Source organism: Carlito syrichta, unplaced genomic scaffold (assembly GCF_000164805.1).
Source record: "Carlito syrichta isolate Samal-C Ts95f unplaced genomic scaffold, Tarsius_syrichta-2.0.1 Scaffold254042, whole genome shotgun sequence".
In the NCBI taxonomy this organism is placed as follows: domain Eukaryota; kingdom Metazoa; phylum Chordata; class Mammalia; order Primates; family Tarsiidae; genus Carlito; species Carlito syrichta.
The window spans coordinates 207,269-225,593 of NW_007198138.1; the positions used below are offsets into that span (position 1 = coordinate 207,269).

At 35.1% G+C, this 18,325-nt stretch overlaps 1 protein-coding gene across 1 annotated transcript in view; it reads left to right on the top strand.

The window, feature by feature from the left end:
* The first annotated feature begins 7,711 nt into the window (after positions 1 to 7,711).
* The window catches only part of CAB39L (calcium binding protein 39 like), a 90,946-nt gene continuing 80,332 nt past the window's right edge, over positions 7,712 to 18,325 (top strand). The window contains exon 1 of the mRNA XM_008052034.2: positions 7,712 to 8,164. The gene's annotated coding sequence lies outside the window, so the exon portion shown is untranslated. The remainder of the gene's footprint in view (positions 8,165 to 18,325) is intronic.

An 18,325-nucleotide genomic window follows, 5' to 3' on the forward strand; every position in this document is an offset into this window, starting at 1 on the left:
AATGATATTCAAAAAAAGAGAAGGCCTTCCTCCAACCAAAAAAATTCTTACTAAATTCATTGATTAAACATAGATTACTAACTATGGAACAATGAGACATTATTGCCTTCTGACCTGACACATTGTACGTTTATGAAATTATCTTGTCAAAAACATTGAATTTACATTTTGGTATGCTTTTAGATCTAAGTTCCTGTTTATAGGAAATATGAAGGTTAGAGGAATAAGTTAAATGGGACCACCACCAAAAAAAAATTCTCAAGTTTCAATAAGACAGTTGTTCTGATTTCTTAATCAGAATTAGGTAAGATAAAAGGGGGGAACAACCAAATTAAATGCATTATTCTTAATTAGATCTGGTTTGAAAAACCTAACTCTATCTTACCCACCCAAAGATGAGATAAGTGTTCACCTATATTTTCTCATACCTCTTTAATGGTTTGATATTTCATTCTTGATATTGGTTGTTTGTGTCTTTTTTTCCTTTGTCACTTTTGCTAGATGTTTATCAATTTTATTCATCTTTTCAAAGGGCCAGTTTTCGTTTCATTGATTTTCTGTTGTTTTTGTTTATCATTTTGTAGATTTTTGCTCTTTTTTTTTGAGTTGGGGTCTCACTCTATCACTCAGGCTGTTATGCAGTGGTGCATGACCATGGCTCACTACAGCCTCAACATCCTTGGCTCAGGTGATCCTCCCCCAATAACTGGGAATACAGGCATGCCACCACAGCGGCTAACTTTTTTGCAGAGATGGTGACTTGCTATGTTGCTCAGGCTGATCTCAATCCCCTGGGCTCAAGCAGTCCTGCCTTGGCCTCCAAAAATGTGAATATTACAGGTGTGAGCCACATACCCAGTCTGATTTTGCTCTTTATTGTTTTCTTGGTTCTTTTTGCTTTGGGTTTAATTTACTCTTCTGTTTCCTCAGGTGGAAGTTAAGGTCATTCATTAATCTGAGGCCTATCTTCTTTTATAATGTAAGTATTTAATGTTAAGCATACCTCTAAATACCTCCTTTACTGCATTTTCATTCATTTCAAAATATTTTCTAATTTCCTTTATTTCTTTTTTTGACCAATGTATTATTTTATTTAGTGGTGTGTTATTTATTTCTCAAATATTTGGGGGTTTTCTAGATGTCTTTTATTATTGATTTCTAAGTTGATATAGTCAAAGGACATATTTTGCATGGTTTAAGTCCTTTTAAATAGTTTGAGGCTTGTTTTGTATCCCAAAATATGGTCTCTTTTGGTAACTGTACCATGACATTTAAAAAGAATGTGTTGCGGCGATGCAGTGGCTCAAGTCTGTAATCCCAACACTTTGGGAGCTGAGGTGAGAGGATTGCCTGAGCTCGGGGTTCGAGACCAGCCTGGACAACTAGGTGAGACCTTGTCTCTACAATAAATCGAAAAATTAGCTGGGCGTGGTAGCGCGGGCCTGCAGTTCCAGCTACTTGGAAGGCTGAGGTGAAAGGATCGCCTGAGCCCAGCAGGTCAAGGCTGTGTTGGCTGTGAGTGTGCCACTGCACTCCAACCTGGTTGACAGAGAGAGACTCCAACTCAAAAATAAAAGAATGTGTTAGGGTAGTTTGATATATGTCAGTTGGGTCATATTGGTTGTAGAACCCTTCAAGTCTTTTATGTCCTTTTTGGTTATCTACTTTTTCTATGAATTATTGTATCTTGGACAATAGTTTTAGATTTATATGTATTTTTCTCTGTTCAATTTTTTTTTCATTCATACATTTTGAAGCTCTGCTAAGAAATATATAAATGTGTAGGATTTTTATGTCCTCTTGATGAATTGACCCCTTTATCATTATGAAATGATTTTCTTTATATTTTATCTTTGCTCTGAATCTACCTTAATATCATTTATAGCTACCTCAGCTTCCTTGTAAATAGTATTAGCGTGGCATATCTTTTTCATCCTTTTACTCATAACCTGTTTGTGTCTTCTTATTCAAAGTGGGCTTCTTTTCTTTTCTTTTCTTTTTTTTGTTGAATCAGAGTCTCACTCTTCACCCACACTGGAGTACAGTGGCACACTCATGGCCACCGTAGACTTGACCTGCTGGGCTCAGGCGATCCTTCCACTTCAGCCTTCCATGTAGCTGGAACAACAGGCATGTGCCACCACACCTGGCTAATGGTTTGATTTATTGTAGAGATGAGGTCTCGCCATGTTGCACAAGCTGGTCTGGAACCTGTGGGCTCAGGCAATCCTCTCACCTCGGCCTTCCAAAGTGCTGGGATTGCAGGCTTGAACCACCAAGTCCGGTCTTAAAGTGGGTTTCTTATAAGCAACATGTAGTTGAGTCTTGCCTTTTATTGTTCAATATGAAAATATTTGATTTTTACTTCAGATGCTTAGACTATTTATATTTAATGTGGTTATTTTTAAGATTAGATATAAATCTACCATCTTACTGTTTGTTTTCTTTTTGTCCCTCTGATTTTTGTTCCTTAGTTTTGAGAAAGCAGGATATACTGAGAAAACAGAAAAGCTCCCATAGTGGGAGGGGACCCCAGCAAGTTACCCTGCTTTGTTACTTTTTAAAAATATTTTTTCTGCCATATTTTGGATTAATCAGTATCTATCTATCTATCTATCTATCTATCTATCTATCTATCTATCTATTTGTCTATCTATCTATATTTTTAAGTTGGAGTCTTACTCCGTCCCCCAGGCTGAAGTACAGTGGCATGCTCACGGCCACCACAGCCTCGAACGGCTGGGCTTAGGTGATTCTTCCATCTCAGTCTTTCAAGTAGATGGAACTACCATACTCGGCTAATTTTTTGATTTATTGTAGAAATGAGGTCTCACCAAAATTGACTAGGCTGGTCTCAAACCTGTGGGCTCAGGCATTTCTCTCACCTTGGCCTCTCAAAGTGCTGGGGTTATAGGCATGAGCCACTGCACCAAGCCTGGTATTAATATTTTTATTATTTCATTTTATTTTATTTATTGGAATACTAGTTATATCTTTTGGGGTTTTGTTTGATAATTTATATACATATTTATCACAGTTTTCCTTCAGGCATATACTTCCATTTTTCCTCTCCCAGCCTTTGTGCTGGTGTTATCATAATTTTACTTCTACATGTGTCGCAAATCTCTAAATATATTGATTAATATTATTTTTGCTTTAAAAGTAAATTCTCTTTTAAAGGAATTTTTAAAATAAGGAAAATATTATTTTATATTTACCTATATGTTTATTATTTCTGTTTCCCCTTTCTGCTCTGCAGCCTGGGACAGTTGTTAAGGCTTACCTTGTTTCCTTTCTCTTAGTGATTACTGAGCTGAACTGCCTTGTGTCTAGTATCTAAAAAAATCATAGATGCATGTTTTGTCCAATTTTTTAGTTATGTAAGAATAAATCTGTACTCCAGCATATCCTGAAGAAGTCCCTATAATGATACTTTTAATTTTTCTCTGTCCAAATAATTTTTAGAAGAAAATTTTCATTTAATTTAATATTTTTTCCTACCCTTTAGCATTTCTTGTGGTTCAGATCTGTTGGTGATTAATTCAGCTTTTCTGTTCCTTCATTTCTGAAAGATACTGACAGTTATTTTTTTTCAGTACTTTGAAGATCTCGTTCTTCTGACTTGCATTGTTTTCAATGTTTGCTTTCTTTTTTTTCTTAGTTTTTTGTATGTAATGTATTGTTTTCCTCATCTACTTTTGAGACATTCTCTTACAGTTGTTTTTTTAGCAGCTTGATTATGATGTGCCTTGTGTTTGTAGTATGTTGATCTTAGATCTGTGGGTTTCTAATTTTCGCTACACTGGAAAATTTTCAGCCATTATATCTTCATACATGTTTTGCTGTTTCCCTTTCTCTCTCTTCTTCTTTTGGGATTTAGAATACATATAATCTCTCTCTCTCTCTGTCTCTCTCTCTCTCTCTCTCTCTCTCTCTCTCTCTCTCTCTCTCTCGCGCGCGCGCGTGCTTGCTCTCTTTCTCTCTCTCTCTCTCTCTCTCTCTCTCTCTCTCTCTCTCACACACACACATACACATACACACACACACACACACGGCTGCTTGACATTTTCTCATAGTTCAGGGACATGCTTTTATTTTTATCTTTTTTCTCACTTTTATTTTGATAATTCTTTTCCTATGTCTCCTAGTTTCCTAATAATTTCTTTTGCAGGATGCAATCTGTTGTTCATTCCATTTTGTGTAATTTTCATTTCAGAAACTGTAGTTGTATATGTGGTGTGTGTGTGTTTTAAAGATCTCAGTTGGCCTTATTTACATTTCTAGAATTAGGCAGCACTTCATTTCATAAAATAGAATAAGTGTTTCCTCAGATATTGTAGTTTTAACCGCTAGAAATTTTATTTAGATTTTTAACATCTTCCATGTCTCTCCTTAACATGTATAACTTTCTTGTGTATTCTTGAAACTATGAAGTATATATTAATATTTATAATTGTTGTTTTAATGTCTTTGTGCACTGATTTTATTGTGTGTATCATTTCTGAGTCTGTTTCTGTTGATTGATTTTTCTCTTTATTATGCATTGTATTTTCCTGCTTCTTTGCATGCCTGGTAATATTGGAACAGGTGAATTTTATGCTGTTGTTTGTTAGATTTTTAAATTTTACTCTAGATTGCAGTTGTTTGGAAAGAATTCGATTATTTTAAGGTTTACTTTTAAGATCTAATACAGGAGACCAGAACAACCTTTAATCTAGGACTAATTTGGTCTCAATACTGAGGCAATATCCTTCTGAGTACTCAACCCAATTTCCTGTATATTATGAGATTTCTTCATTCTTACTGTTGGAAACATGAACTACTCACAGTTCTGTGTGTATTAGGAATGTTTCTGCCTGCTCCTTTCTAGTGTTCTTTCCTTGACCTTGAAGAATTTTCTCACAGACATGTACTGATGAGCTCTTTGATATAGATTTGAAGGAAACTCTCTGCAGATCTCCAGGGCTCTCTTTGTAGTTCTTTCCTCTTTTGCACTGATTCTGTGAATTCTAGTCACGTTGGCCTTCCTGAATACTCAATTCTTTCTTTTCAGTTCACTATGTTTGGGTTCCCTTTCTGCTCTGCAGCCTGGGATAGTTGTTAAGGCTTACCTTGTTTCCTTTCTCTCAGTGATTACTGAGCTGAACTGCCTGTGTCTAGTTTCTGAAAAATCATCTTTCTGCACATTTTGTTTAGCTTTTTAGTTATGTAAGAATAAATCTGCACTCCATCATATCCTGAAGCAAAGTCACTGTAATTATACTTTTAATTTTCCTCTGTCCAAATGATTTTTAGAAGAATATTCTTCTTTGTTTAATTTTCAGGTTTTCATGGGGCTTTTAAAAGGATGTTTGCTTCTCTGTTGAAAATTTTAAAAATAACTAATGGTTTTATTGTGCTGTGCTCAGAGAATGAAACTTGTACCATTTCTTCTTTTGAAATTTTATCCTTTCTTTGTAGCTTTTTAAGGTTATGCTTTGAGGTTTCTTCATGTGCATCTTTCAAAATGGTGTTTAATAGGAATCAAATATACACACTATCATAAATAGTCATTCTTATTAGTTATATATTTTAAATACCGTGACTTTACTTTGTGCCTTTGAATTCATTGTAGATTGACAGAAAGTCTCTATTTTTTTTTTTTTTTTTTGAGTTGGAGTCTCACTCTGTCACCCAGGCTGGAGTGCAGTGGCATGCTTATGGCCACTGCAGCCTTGACCTGCTAGGCTCAGGTGATCCTTCCCTTCAGCCCTTCAAGTAGCTGGAACTACAGGCACATGCTACCACACCCTGCTTACTTTTTGATTTCCTGAAGAGAGAAGGTCTCACCAAGTTGCCCTAACTGGTCTCGAACCCCTGAACTTAGGCAATCCTCTTGCCTCAGCCTCCCAAATTGCTGGTATTACAGGCTTGAGCCACTGTGCCCGGCCGAGTCTCTCAATTTTATTTATTTTTTATTTTATTTTTTGAGTCAGAGTCTCACTCTGTCTCCCAGGCTGGAGTGTAGTGGCATGCTCATGGCGACCCCAGTGTCGACCCACAGGGCTCAGGTGATCCTTCTGCCTCAGCCTTCCAAGTAGCAGGAACTACCTGTGTGTGCTACCATGCCCGTCTAATTTTTTAATATATTGTAGAGACAAGGTCTCACCAAGTTGCCCAGACTGGTCTTGAGCCCCTGGGCTCAGGCAATCCTCTTGTCACGGCCTCCCAGGGGTTCAAGACCAGTCTGGGCAACTTGGTGAGACCTTGTCTCTGGCTGGCATTCATACAGAGCCAGCATATATTCTAAGCTGAGCATTCAGCACTGTGCTGAGCATTCAGCAGTTTTTGACCCCAAACGACATGACCCTTGTGTCCCACCCTCCCTATTCACCTGATCTCACCCCGAGCAACACTTTTTTTGTTTCCTTGGATGCAAAAAGTCCTCAAAGAGAAACATGTCCTGATGTCATTGTCCCTGATGTAGAAGAGGTGAAACAGAAGATGGCAGAAACACTAAAAAGCATCAAAATTGATGAGTTCAAAAACTATTTAGCAGCCGGGCATGGTGGCTCACACCTATTATCCCAGCACTTTGTGAGGCCGAGGTGAGAGGATTGCCTGAGCCCACAGGTTCGAGACCAGCCTGGGCAACTTGGTGAGACTTCATCTCTACAATAATCAAAAAATTAGCAGGGTGTGGTGGTGCACACCTATAGTTCCAGTTACTTGGAAGGCTGAGGCAGAAGGATTAGCTGAGCCCAGCAGGGCGAGGCTGCAGTGGCCATGAGTGTGCCACTGCACTCTAGCCTGGGCGACAGAGTGAGACTCCAGTTTTGCAAGTGAGAAAAGCATCTTGATAGGTGTACTGCATGAAACGAAGAGTTCTTTGAAGGCGAATGAAGTTTAAACATGTAAGAATATTATTTTTTAATAAATAAATTCCAGGGTTTTTGAGTCCCCCTTTTACATTGCCTCCTAATTTCAAAGAATCCTACAAATGCCATTTAAGCCTACCAGCCGCCATCCCACTTATCTTTCCACCTAATTTCTCATTCCCAAACCTTACAGAGTGTTCTATAATAATATATAATAATAATAATAATTGTGTAATAATTTTAGTAATTTTTTGTGTCACCTTTAGCCTTTGTAATTCTTACTGAAGAGGTATTGGGCATCCTGACCAATAAATGTTTAGGGGAGAGAAATCTTTCCAAATGAAATAATTACATTTTGTTTGCACAGAAATCATTAAGCTGCTCTATTTAATATTTTTTGGTGACAGTATTTTTCTATATTCTTCATAATTTTCCCTTTAAAAGTTGCAAATGTTGGTCAAAATATACCATATTAAGAAATACATGAAATTTTCATAAAAGTACACTGTCAAATTAAATTATAAATGCTTTAATCTAAGTTCTTCCTTGCTTTTTAATTCTCAAGATTAAATTCATAATACAGTTACTTGTGTATTTACTTGCTCTGCTTTCTCATTATGATTGGGAATAGCATCTTCCCTGAGGAGCTAATATATTAGCAGATGAATCTGTTATTATTACTATCAACATGCTATTGTTAGGAACCTTTAATTACATTTTTAAACAAGATGGTCAAACCAGTTGACTTAAAGCTGAAAAAAGTGATGAGAAAAAATTTTCTTTATCCCTAGCCTTTTTTTTTTTTTGGCTCAAGAACTAATTTTGCCTCAGCCTTACACGCATTTTTATGACGTTACTTGATTGAGGAGGGAGGAAGAAAAAGAGAGAGTGGTGACCTGTTGTGCGTATCTAAAAGCGAGTGTTAGAGAGGGAGAGGAGGACGCATAAGCAAGCTGGTTTGACCAGAAACAGAACTGCCTGTGACAGATTAAGAGACAAGCAAGGCTTGGAATCGGAGAGCCAGCAAAGAGAGTGGAAATTTACAGCTGCTCTGTGTGTTCAAGTGATCATTTTCTGCTAAGGTTTTCCGGTGGTAACTGTTACTCTTCAAAAAGAGAGACAGAAAGTCAAGACGGAATGTGGAAACTTTTCTCTGCCACACTTTGGTAATAGGTAACCTTTATTAAGTGGAACATAAAGGCTACTTCACCTAAGGTGCTTTGAGCCCTAGAAAGAGCTGTCTTCAGCACCTCACCATGTGTCTACCTTTTGTTGCTTAGAGGAACCTGGCATTTCTTTAACATTTGGTGAGTACCAACAAGATTTTCTATACTGCTTCATAGAAATGGAATTAATTTGGTAAACTTTAGTTTTAACTGAGGTTCTGCAGTTATTGTTTATGTATTCATTTTAAACCATGCTGTTACCTTGTTTCTTTGTGCATAATGAACTGCTGTTACTAGGAGAGGTTTTAAAAAACAACAACTACAAAACAATACTTCTCTGTTGCCTAAGGCACTTGAACCATTACCAAGTATTCTGTGTCCATGGAATATCTTATTTTGAAAATGGGTTTTTATTTACAAAGAGTTTCCAAAAATAAAATAGTGGCAGTACAGTGTACCGTTTTTCATGTTTCTCTTTCAACTACATGAAAAATAAAAGTTACCTTTTTTTGTCTATTGTTGGTAAATTTAAAATGAACATTGTGATGTTTGGTATTATAAATTATTATAAATTACAGCACTTCCTCATATTTCAAATAAAAATGTTGATACCATTTATTAAAAATATATGTAATTTAAATGTTGAATGCTTCTGTTAGATCCAACAAGTGATACTTGATTTTAGCTATTTGATGTAAAATGAATGCACATGGATTTCTAAGTAAAAAAAAAAAAAAGCGGTTATTTGGTTCTTATAGCTGATCCCAAGCTCTTCTTGTATAATCTTAATCTGTTGAAGAGCTGTTATAACCTAGTTATGTGTGTGTGTGTGGGTGTGTGTGTGTGTGTATAAGCAATAGAGCAAAGAAAAAGAAACTCTTAAAATATCTATTCACATTCCAATAAAACCTTCATTTGTATAATCTTAAAATATAAAACTGTATGCTAATTGTATATATCTTTTTAAAGGCGTGGATGAAAGGCATGTAACCATTCTTCTGTAGGAGGAAGGAAGTATATATTGTTAACTGCTAAATTGAGTCATTGCATAAAAATGCACTACTCTAAGCAGTTTCTAGTCTGCACTCTGCTAGCCTCAAGAAACTTGTATGTGTGTGTGTGTATTCATGCCTTTAGTTATTAATTTAGTGAGTTCTTTAAAGGTGAAATAACTTAGTTGAAATGAAAACTTCTGCAGAGTGTTAGTAAATGCATTAAAAGTGTTTGTACTCCAGACATAATATAAAATGGCTGTACTTTCTCTAATACTTCCTCTACATGTACCGAAGCCTGTAGAACAGGTTTTGTTGTGGGATTTTTTTTTTTTTCTTTTCAGTTTTTGTTTTTTTAGGCTGTTGACCTATGTATAAGAAACAACTCAGCTGGTCTATGGAAACCTTTTCTAGACCAGTATCTTGCACTTAAAGTCTAAAGTAAATATTGTAGAGATAATATCACAAATCAACTTTTGCATCTTTACAGAATTTCCCACACGTAGTCCTTAGATGATGAAAAGTTATTTGCATACAGCTTTACAATCTTCAGAATAATTTTTTATTTTAAACTAGTCATTCACTGGTGTTACCCTAGTGATGGCACCATTTCTTAGCCCATAGTAATATAAATATAGAAATAAAGAATAAGTCATCCCCAATTTACAAATGCTTTTTATTTCAGTAGTTTACTTGTAAGTGGATTGTTGGAAATTTAGAATCCATCTTCCCTGGGAAACAATTTTTCAAGTGACTGAGCTTTTATTATAGCCTAAGAATGTATTTTATTCACAGTATAGAAAAGCCATTGCTACCTTGAAAAATATTAGAAAGTCAATACCAGTGATGAAACTAAATATAAATAATAATGTTGGGTCAGGCATTATTTTTATTTATCCTGAATATTAATAACTGAAGAGAAACAAGTTTAATAAGAGGTGCCTAGGCATTTGGAAGGATGCTTATAGGTTTTTTAGGTACTTTCATGAGCTTTTAAGGTTGATTGTGCTGTTTATGAGATCGAATCTGATGTTGAAATCAGTGAGTTCTCTTTTCTATAGGAATATTTTGCTATAGTAATATTTTGGCCATTGCTTTTATACTTAACCAGCTATTTCTGAGGTCTAGCCCAGTGTGTGGCACAGAGCAGGTACCTCATAAATAGCTATTACATGAGAACTAAACTGTTTCTTTGGTTTGCAAGAATTGAATTGAGTACTTTTTCCCAAGATATCCAAAAAAGGAGAGGGGTTTAGGGGCACACATTTTTCATTATGAGAAAGAGATGACCTGACAAGAATTGAATTGTAGGATGTGAATAAAGCAAAAATAAGACATAATAGACCTAACTCTTAAAAGAAAAAGATAAGACTGTGGTCTGACTTGTTGGCTATCTTGAATGGGTAGGGTTGGTGATGAGGGAAGGCAGTTTACAAAGTTAGGTGTCTTGAGTACATGGGACATTCTGAAGTCAAGTGTCAACTTTAACTCAGAAGGATTATGTATTTGCAAATGTCTACCAGGACCCGTACGAAGATTTTAGCTATTTGATGTAAAATGAATGCACGTGGATTTCTAAGTAAAAAAAAAAAAAGCGGTTATTTGGTTCTTATAGCTGATCCCAAGCTCTTCTTGTATAATCTTAATCTGTTGAAGAGCTGTTATAACCTAGTTGTGTGTGTGTGTGTGTGTGTGTGTGATCAGCTCTTTTGAAAAAGTCAGATTAGGCTTATCCCAATTAACCTCACTGGCTCTGAAATTTTTCTCTGAAGTGTCAATATATAAACTTTAAAAGTTAGCTCGTGACCCACCTGGGCAACTTGGTGAGACCTCATCTCTACAATAAATCAAAAAAATTAGCCAGGTGTGGTAACGTGCACCTGTAGTTTCAGCTACTTGGAAGGCTGAAGTGGAAGGATTGCCAGAGCCCAGCAAGTCGAGGCTGCAGTGGCTGGGAGCAGCCACTGCACTCCAATCTGGGTGACAGAGTGAGATTCCAACTCAAAAAAATAAAAATAAAAATAAAAGTTAGCGATGTACTGCACATATGTAATGGAATAAGCAATACAGTAGATGCAGGTTATACTTATCTGGAATGATTTGTAGTGACAAAAAAACTCCTTGATTTGATCAATAAATACTTTCTTCATTCTATTTTAAATTGTATTTAAAAAGTAATGATTTCAAAGTCAGGCGCTGTGGCTCTCACCTGTAATCACAGCACTTTGGGAGGCCGAGGTGAAAGGATTGCTTGAGCCCAGGAGTTCGAGACCAGCATAGGCTACATAGTGAGACCTCTTCTCTACAAAACTAAAAAAATTTTTAAAAAAATTTTTAAGTAATGATTTTGGGTAGTAGTAAGTGGGATATAATAGGTTCTTAATACTTAATAGATTATGGTGGATTTAGACATTTTCCATCTCTTAAGATTTTAATGTCTGTGTCTACATGTACACATATTTATAATGTGACTTAAAGATATTATTTAGCTGATATTCCCCTAACATGGAAAAATCTATCAAGACTGTATTAGTATGCCTATTAATTATTGACATACTTAGTATTCCATTGGTAATGAAAGTAATTGATTTAAACAGAAATCTTTATTGCTTATAGCAAGATAATATACTTTCCAGTTTTGTGACTTTTATCTTAAATATTTAGCAGAAACTCATCTAGTCTCTCAACTTTGGAAGGATGAAAGATTATATTTAATTACCCAGCCAGAAAAACTGAATCAACCCTGGGCATCTATAGAATAAGAGATAAATTTAGCCAATTCACTTTCCTCTCTACTCTCCCACATTAATGTTTTTATAGATTGACAGTTCATAGGCAGGCTTACTGAAGCTAGAAATAATTATATTTCACACTATGCTTATAAACCATGTCTTAATGCCATTAACAATATCTAATCAAAATCTGTTGTATGTAATATGTATGTGCTTACATGAAAGACTGAAAAAAATGAATTATGAATTTCCCTTGTTCTAAAATTCTATTGTTAAGAATAACCATTTGTGCATTTCAGTGAGATCTGATGCTTTTTGTTTTTTGTTTTGTTTTTTGAGTTGGAGTCTCACTCTGTTGCCCAGGCTGGAGTGCACTAGCACACTCATGGCCACCACAGCCTCGACCTGTTGGGCTCAGATGATCCTTCCACCTCAGCTTTCCAAGAAGCTGAAACTACAGGCATGCGCCACCATATCCAGCTAATTTTTTGATTTATTGTAGAGACAAGGTCTCACCAAGTTGCCCAGGCTGTTTTCAAACTGCTGGACTCAGACAATCCTCTTGCCTCGACCTCCCAAAGTGCAGGGGTTACAGGCTTGAGCCACTGCTCCTGGCATGAGATCTGATGCTTTGATGGTACTTACCAGTTTTTGAGAATACTAATCTAGATTCAGATCTATACATTGAGATTGTAAAATTTCAACATAAAAATTACCATTTTTTGACAATAGCTAATAAATGTAAAAAATTTTAGCTTTGACAAATGACTGGAGCTATCAAAGAAGACATTACTATGAACCTAATAAGTGAAATTACTGGTTGTTTTTTCTGGAACATTAGATAGTAAATGTATTATTCGTTGTATATCTTCCTAACTTTATATAGTAAATTTATTTAAAAATATTTCAGTGATACAGTATGTTAGAAATGAGGAGCAATTACCAAGGGAATTGGATTTCTCTCATGAAAGAGTTTTTATTCTGATGTAAGTCTGACTGAGGCTTCCAAATGAGTGAGGACTCATAAAAAGTTCACAAGTTTTCCATTTCTGTGTAAATTGCCCATTTTAAGAAAATGTCTCTCCCTCAAATTGTGTTAATAAAACTTATAAAAACAAAGTCATTCTTAGTCATTTGAACTAAGAAAAAGGATTATTAGTGAAAGTAGTTATAGTCTACATCGTTGTTACACTCACGTCTATAGGTTTTCAAGTACAAAATTCAGTTGTGGTGGCTTCTAATTACATTTATGATGTATATTTAAAAATTAAAAAATTAGAGGCTAGAATATATCGATTGGAAGATACTTTGACATATATAATATGCTATATAATGGATTTGGTGTCATAACATACACAACTATAATGATATATTTTGATTTTATTATCTCTGTGAAGGCAGTTTTAAATTATGTTTTTTGTGGAGGAGGGTCCTTCTTGGATATGGCAAATACAGTAAAACCTTCAGGTATACATTTTATTTTAAAATTTATGTATAATCAAATACACACATTGAAACAGTTCACTTAAGTTTTGACAGATGTGTATACTCATGTAACCAAAAAATTGAATCTTATAGGCTTAATTATTTGCCATGAATGTACTTTTGATTGTATTTATTCCTGATTCTGATTTGGAATACTGATAAAAGAATAGCAATGACTGAAGCTTTCTGAATTTTTTTAATGTGGTGGTAGTTTTATTTTAATTTTTTTTTTAAAGTTTAAGAGAAGATGCCTGTGCCTTAAGTCTAAATTAACAAGCTCAAAGAAAAAATTTGGAAATGTTCCTCTCTCACTCATTGTTGATTACAAAATAAACTTACATGAAAGGAAAAGAAGGTTCATTTTTGAGCTGACTTTCTTACCATGAGTTAACAGTTTGGTTATACTTTTTATGGTTTTACCTATGGAAATGTTGAGATTTCTCTTATGCCTTCAGAGATAAATTTCCTAATCCCTTAAATTTTCTTGGGAAACTTTTGAAATTAGAACTATTATTGGACAGCACCTTTGAAGGTTAGACATAAAGGCCTGGAAATACTCATTAACCACCTACAGACTGACATTTATTCCCTTTGAAATATTTTAACTGGGAAAACAAGGACATTCAACTAAATAATGCCTCCTCTTCCCCAGACATTCCCCCTCCCCAACACTCTTTTCCATTTATGTCACTGAACGTATTCCGACGACTTCCTTTGGGTCATCTTCAGTGGTGCTCACACACAAGTTAGGAATATGAATCCTTTTACTGTACACTAAGACGGGGAATGCTGCCAAAATCTACTACAAAATCGACAGGACCTGAGTTCCCTGGGAGCAGAGTTGGACCATTTTTTTTGGCTTTCTCTCCAGAATCTGAGCCAAGTGCTACTTTTTATGAAACTTTATAGCCAAATAAATCATATGTGACTAATGCTTTGATAAGACAATCAGATATTCCAGTTCTAATTTTTTAAAAAAGGTTGTTTATTCATTTTTTAAAAATTAATTTTTTTTTAAGTCTCACCATGTTGCAAAGGCTGGTCTCAAATGCCTGGGCTCAAATAATTTTCTTGCCTTGGTCTCCTGAGTAGCTGTTTATTCATTTAATACAGGATATTTATTCATTTGAAATATCATTTAAGAGAAGCTGTTTCCATTATAAAAGCATTTGCATGATCTATTATAAAAACTTTGGAGAAAACAGAACATTTGAAGGAAGAAGATTTCAGCATCCATAAGTAAACTACCCTACTCAGAGGCAATACTTGTTAACTTTCTAAAAATATTTTTTCTATGCATAGGTTTTTGCATATGTATTTGTTTGCTTTTCATAGTTGCAGTTATCCTCTATAATACGAGGTGCTGGTTTTAACAATATTTCTATTATATTTTACATTCTTTGTAAACTTTTTCATAGCCATATGCCATATTTTATGAAATCTAAGAAGCTACTGGTTATAAAGCATATGATTACTTTATGTATCACCAAAACAGGAAAAACCTGCTAGTTAGTGAAAAGTGCTGTTAACTGTAAGACACACCTACATTTCAAAGATGTTCAAATATAAAAAAATATAAAAATTTTAGAAAGTCCTAAAAATCTGTGGCATACACTAATATTCCATCAAGAGGGTATATCATAATTTGTTTAGTTATTCCTCTCTGTTAGTCACTTACTTTATTTTCCTGGGACAAAAGCAATGAAATAATTCCAGAAGTGGAATTACTACTAAGTCAGAGGTTGTGAGGATTTTAAGATTCTAGATCCATATTGTCAAATTATTGTTCAACTTATATTCCCACTAGTAAGAAATGAGAGCTGATACAACACCATCAATAGAATTGAGTTTTGTCAAAACAACAAAAAACTTTATTATAATGATGGGCAAAATAGTCTTTTACTTTGAATTGACTTTTTTAAAAATATTTTTTTAATTTTAAAATTGTGGGGTGTTACAGTTAAGGGTTAGGTATACAAGCATTCACTGTGCAGGTACCCTTGTTGATGAGGTGTGCCCCCTTTTCCCAGACAGATATTGACTACCATTAGACTTTTTTTTTAATTATAGAGAATGGCTAAGCATTTACTATCTGTTTATTAACAGTATTTCCTCCTTTGTAGTTTCCTTTGTCTATTTATTTTTCCTTAATTTTTTTTGTCTTAAAGAGCTCTTCTTTTTAAAAATGCTAATCACCCTCTTTCATATTCATATCACAGAATTCTCATTTGTTGTTTGCCGATACTTTTTATTAAGTATTTTATCTATAGAAATCTAGAATGTTTATATTTGTTGGCATTTTTATATTAACTTTTACCAGTTTCTTTGAAATGTATTTTATCACTTCTAAAATTAGAGAAACCATTTTACATCCAGAAATTTGAAAGTCATTTATATTAACAGCTGTATCTGGGTTCTTTTGTGCATTGATCTGTCTGTTTTCTTGTGCCACTGTGTTACTTACAGCACTTTTAAACACTTTTCATTCATTTCCACCTAAGTAATCTTCCTTTTTAAAACCTGTTATTCTTGTTTATTTGATGTTCTTAATCTATTCCAAAACTTTTTTTGGACTTGTAATTGGAATTTTATCAAACCATGGGCTTTAGAAATAATAGATATTTTATTTTCTTATTTATTTTTTTGAGTTGGAGTCTCACTCTGTTGCCCAAGCTGGAGTGTAGTGGCAAGCTTGTCCACTGCAGCCTCGACCTCCTGGGCTCAGGCGATCCTTATACCTCAGCCTTCAAAGTAGCTAGAACTACAGAGATGCACCACCATGCACAGCTAATTTTTTTATTTATTGTAGAGACGAGGTCTCACCAAGTTGCCCAGCTGGTCTCAAACCTTTAAGTTCAGGAAATCTTCTCCTCTTGACCTCCCAAAGTGCTGGGATTACAAGCTTGAGCCAATATGCCTAGCCCATAATTGACATTTTAATAATAATTCTTCTTTCTACTCAAGAACAAAATAGACTATTTTTATTCTGATCTTTTCTATCTTAATTATGTAGATTTTCTCCCCAAGTCTCTTTATTGTTTCAGAAAAGTGTCCCTACTATTAATGTAGAAAAATACCTTGATGAAAAAAACTAAAGTATCACAAATCTCATAATTCAGATAATACCACTAAGATTAGCTGGGCCACATACCAGGATCATATTGTGAATACATACAGTTTAAAAGGATGGCTGCGGCCAGGCGCAGTGGCTCACGCCTATAATCCCAGCACTTTGAGAGGCTGAGATGAGAGGATTTCCTGAGACTAGGGGTTCGAAACCAGCCTGCGCAACTTGGTGAGACCTCATCTCTACAATAAATCTAAAAATCAGCCGGGCATGGTGGTTCATGCCTGTGGTTTCAGCTACTTGGAAGGCTGAGGTGGAAGGATCACCTGCCTGAGCCCAGCAGGTCAAAGCTGCAGTGACCATGAGCATACCACTACACTCCTGCCTGGGTAAAGGAGTGAGACTGCAACTCAAAAAAAAAAAAAAAAAAAAAAAAAAAGAATGGCTGAAGGAATTAATAGATAAATAAACACATCTTGTGCATCTTTAAGTATATCTTCTATTTTTCTGTTTCATTTATTACTTTTCTATTTCAGGAACAGTAATTATCCTTAATTTTGAATTTAAGTTTTTATAGTTTTTCATTTTATTTATTTATTTATAAATTTATTTTAAAGATGTGGGGTATGATTCAAAATTAGGTATACAAGTGGGCATTGTACAGGTAAAGTTTGGACCTTCCTTTGATCCCCACTTTGCCTGATTTGAGATCAGGTACCCTTATTGATGTTGTGTGCCCCCCTCCCACCCTGGCAGTATCCCGCTACTGCCAATCCTTTTCTTATAGTATTATGGTAAATGTTCAGGGTCCGCTTATGAGTAAGAAGTTCTTTGTTTCTGTAACAGATCACTGAATACTGTTGACACTAAATCCATCCAAGTTGCTATGAAGTCCATATGTTTGTCCTTTTTTATGGCTGTGTAATATTCCGTTGTGTATATGTACCACATTTTTTTTTTTACCCAGTCCAGTTTCAATGGGCAGCATGGTTGGTTCCATGTTTTTGCTATTGTGAATAGTGCTGCAATAAATATGCATCTTTTTTATAGACTGCTTTGAGTTTCTCCGGGTATATCCAGTAGGGGGATTGCTGGATCATATGAAAGGTCAATTTCTAGTTCTTTTAGAAATTGCCACACTGTTTTTCATAGAGGATAGGTTTTTCAAACATAGATCTGGCATATGTTTTCCATTATATTTTTTGACTGGCTATTGCTTATGCATAAAAGCTATTATATATATTTATCATGTATTCAACTCTTACATAATTCCTACTAATTTCAAAGTCATAAAATTTAAAAAATATAGTATACCCTTTATTATACCTAACTTATAAAATATTATTACTTTTTTTTTTTTTTTTGAGTTGGAGTCTCACTCTGTCGCCCAGACTGGAGTGCAGTGGCCGCTCCCGGCCACCGCAGCCTCGACCTGCTGGGCTCCGGCGATCCTTCTGCCTCAGCCTTCCGAGTAGCCGGAATTACAGGCACGCGCTACCACGCCCGGCTGGTTTTTTGATTTATTGTACAGATGAGGTCTCGCTGCCCAGGCGGGTCTCGAACCCGCGGGCTCAGGCAATCCACTCACCTCAGCCTCCCAAAGGCACGGGATTACAGGCTGAGCCACCGAGCCCGGCTTATTATTACATTTTAAAAGTAGTTATCTGTAATATGTTTATTACACCTATTACAAATCTATATGTAATGTAATAATCTCTATGTATCCCATTTATAATACTAAATACATACATTATACTATATATGTGTGTGTTTGTGTTTAATTTGTCTTGAATTCTGCTTTGTCTTATTCATGTTGTAATATTGCTTGGCATATATTTATACATCTCTTTATTCTCAATGTTTTTGTATCATTTTGTTTTAGTTATGTTTCTTTTTTTTTTTTCATTAATCAGTATTTTTTATTATGGTTTTGTGGGATGTAAAACCTCAAACCATAAGAACCTTAGAAAAGGAAGGAAATACTCTCATGGAAGTCGGAACTGGCATCCAATTCCTGTACAAAACC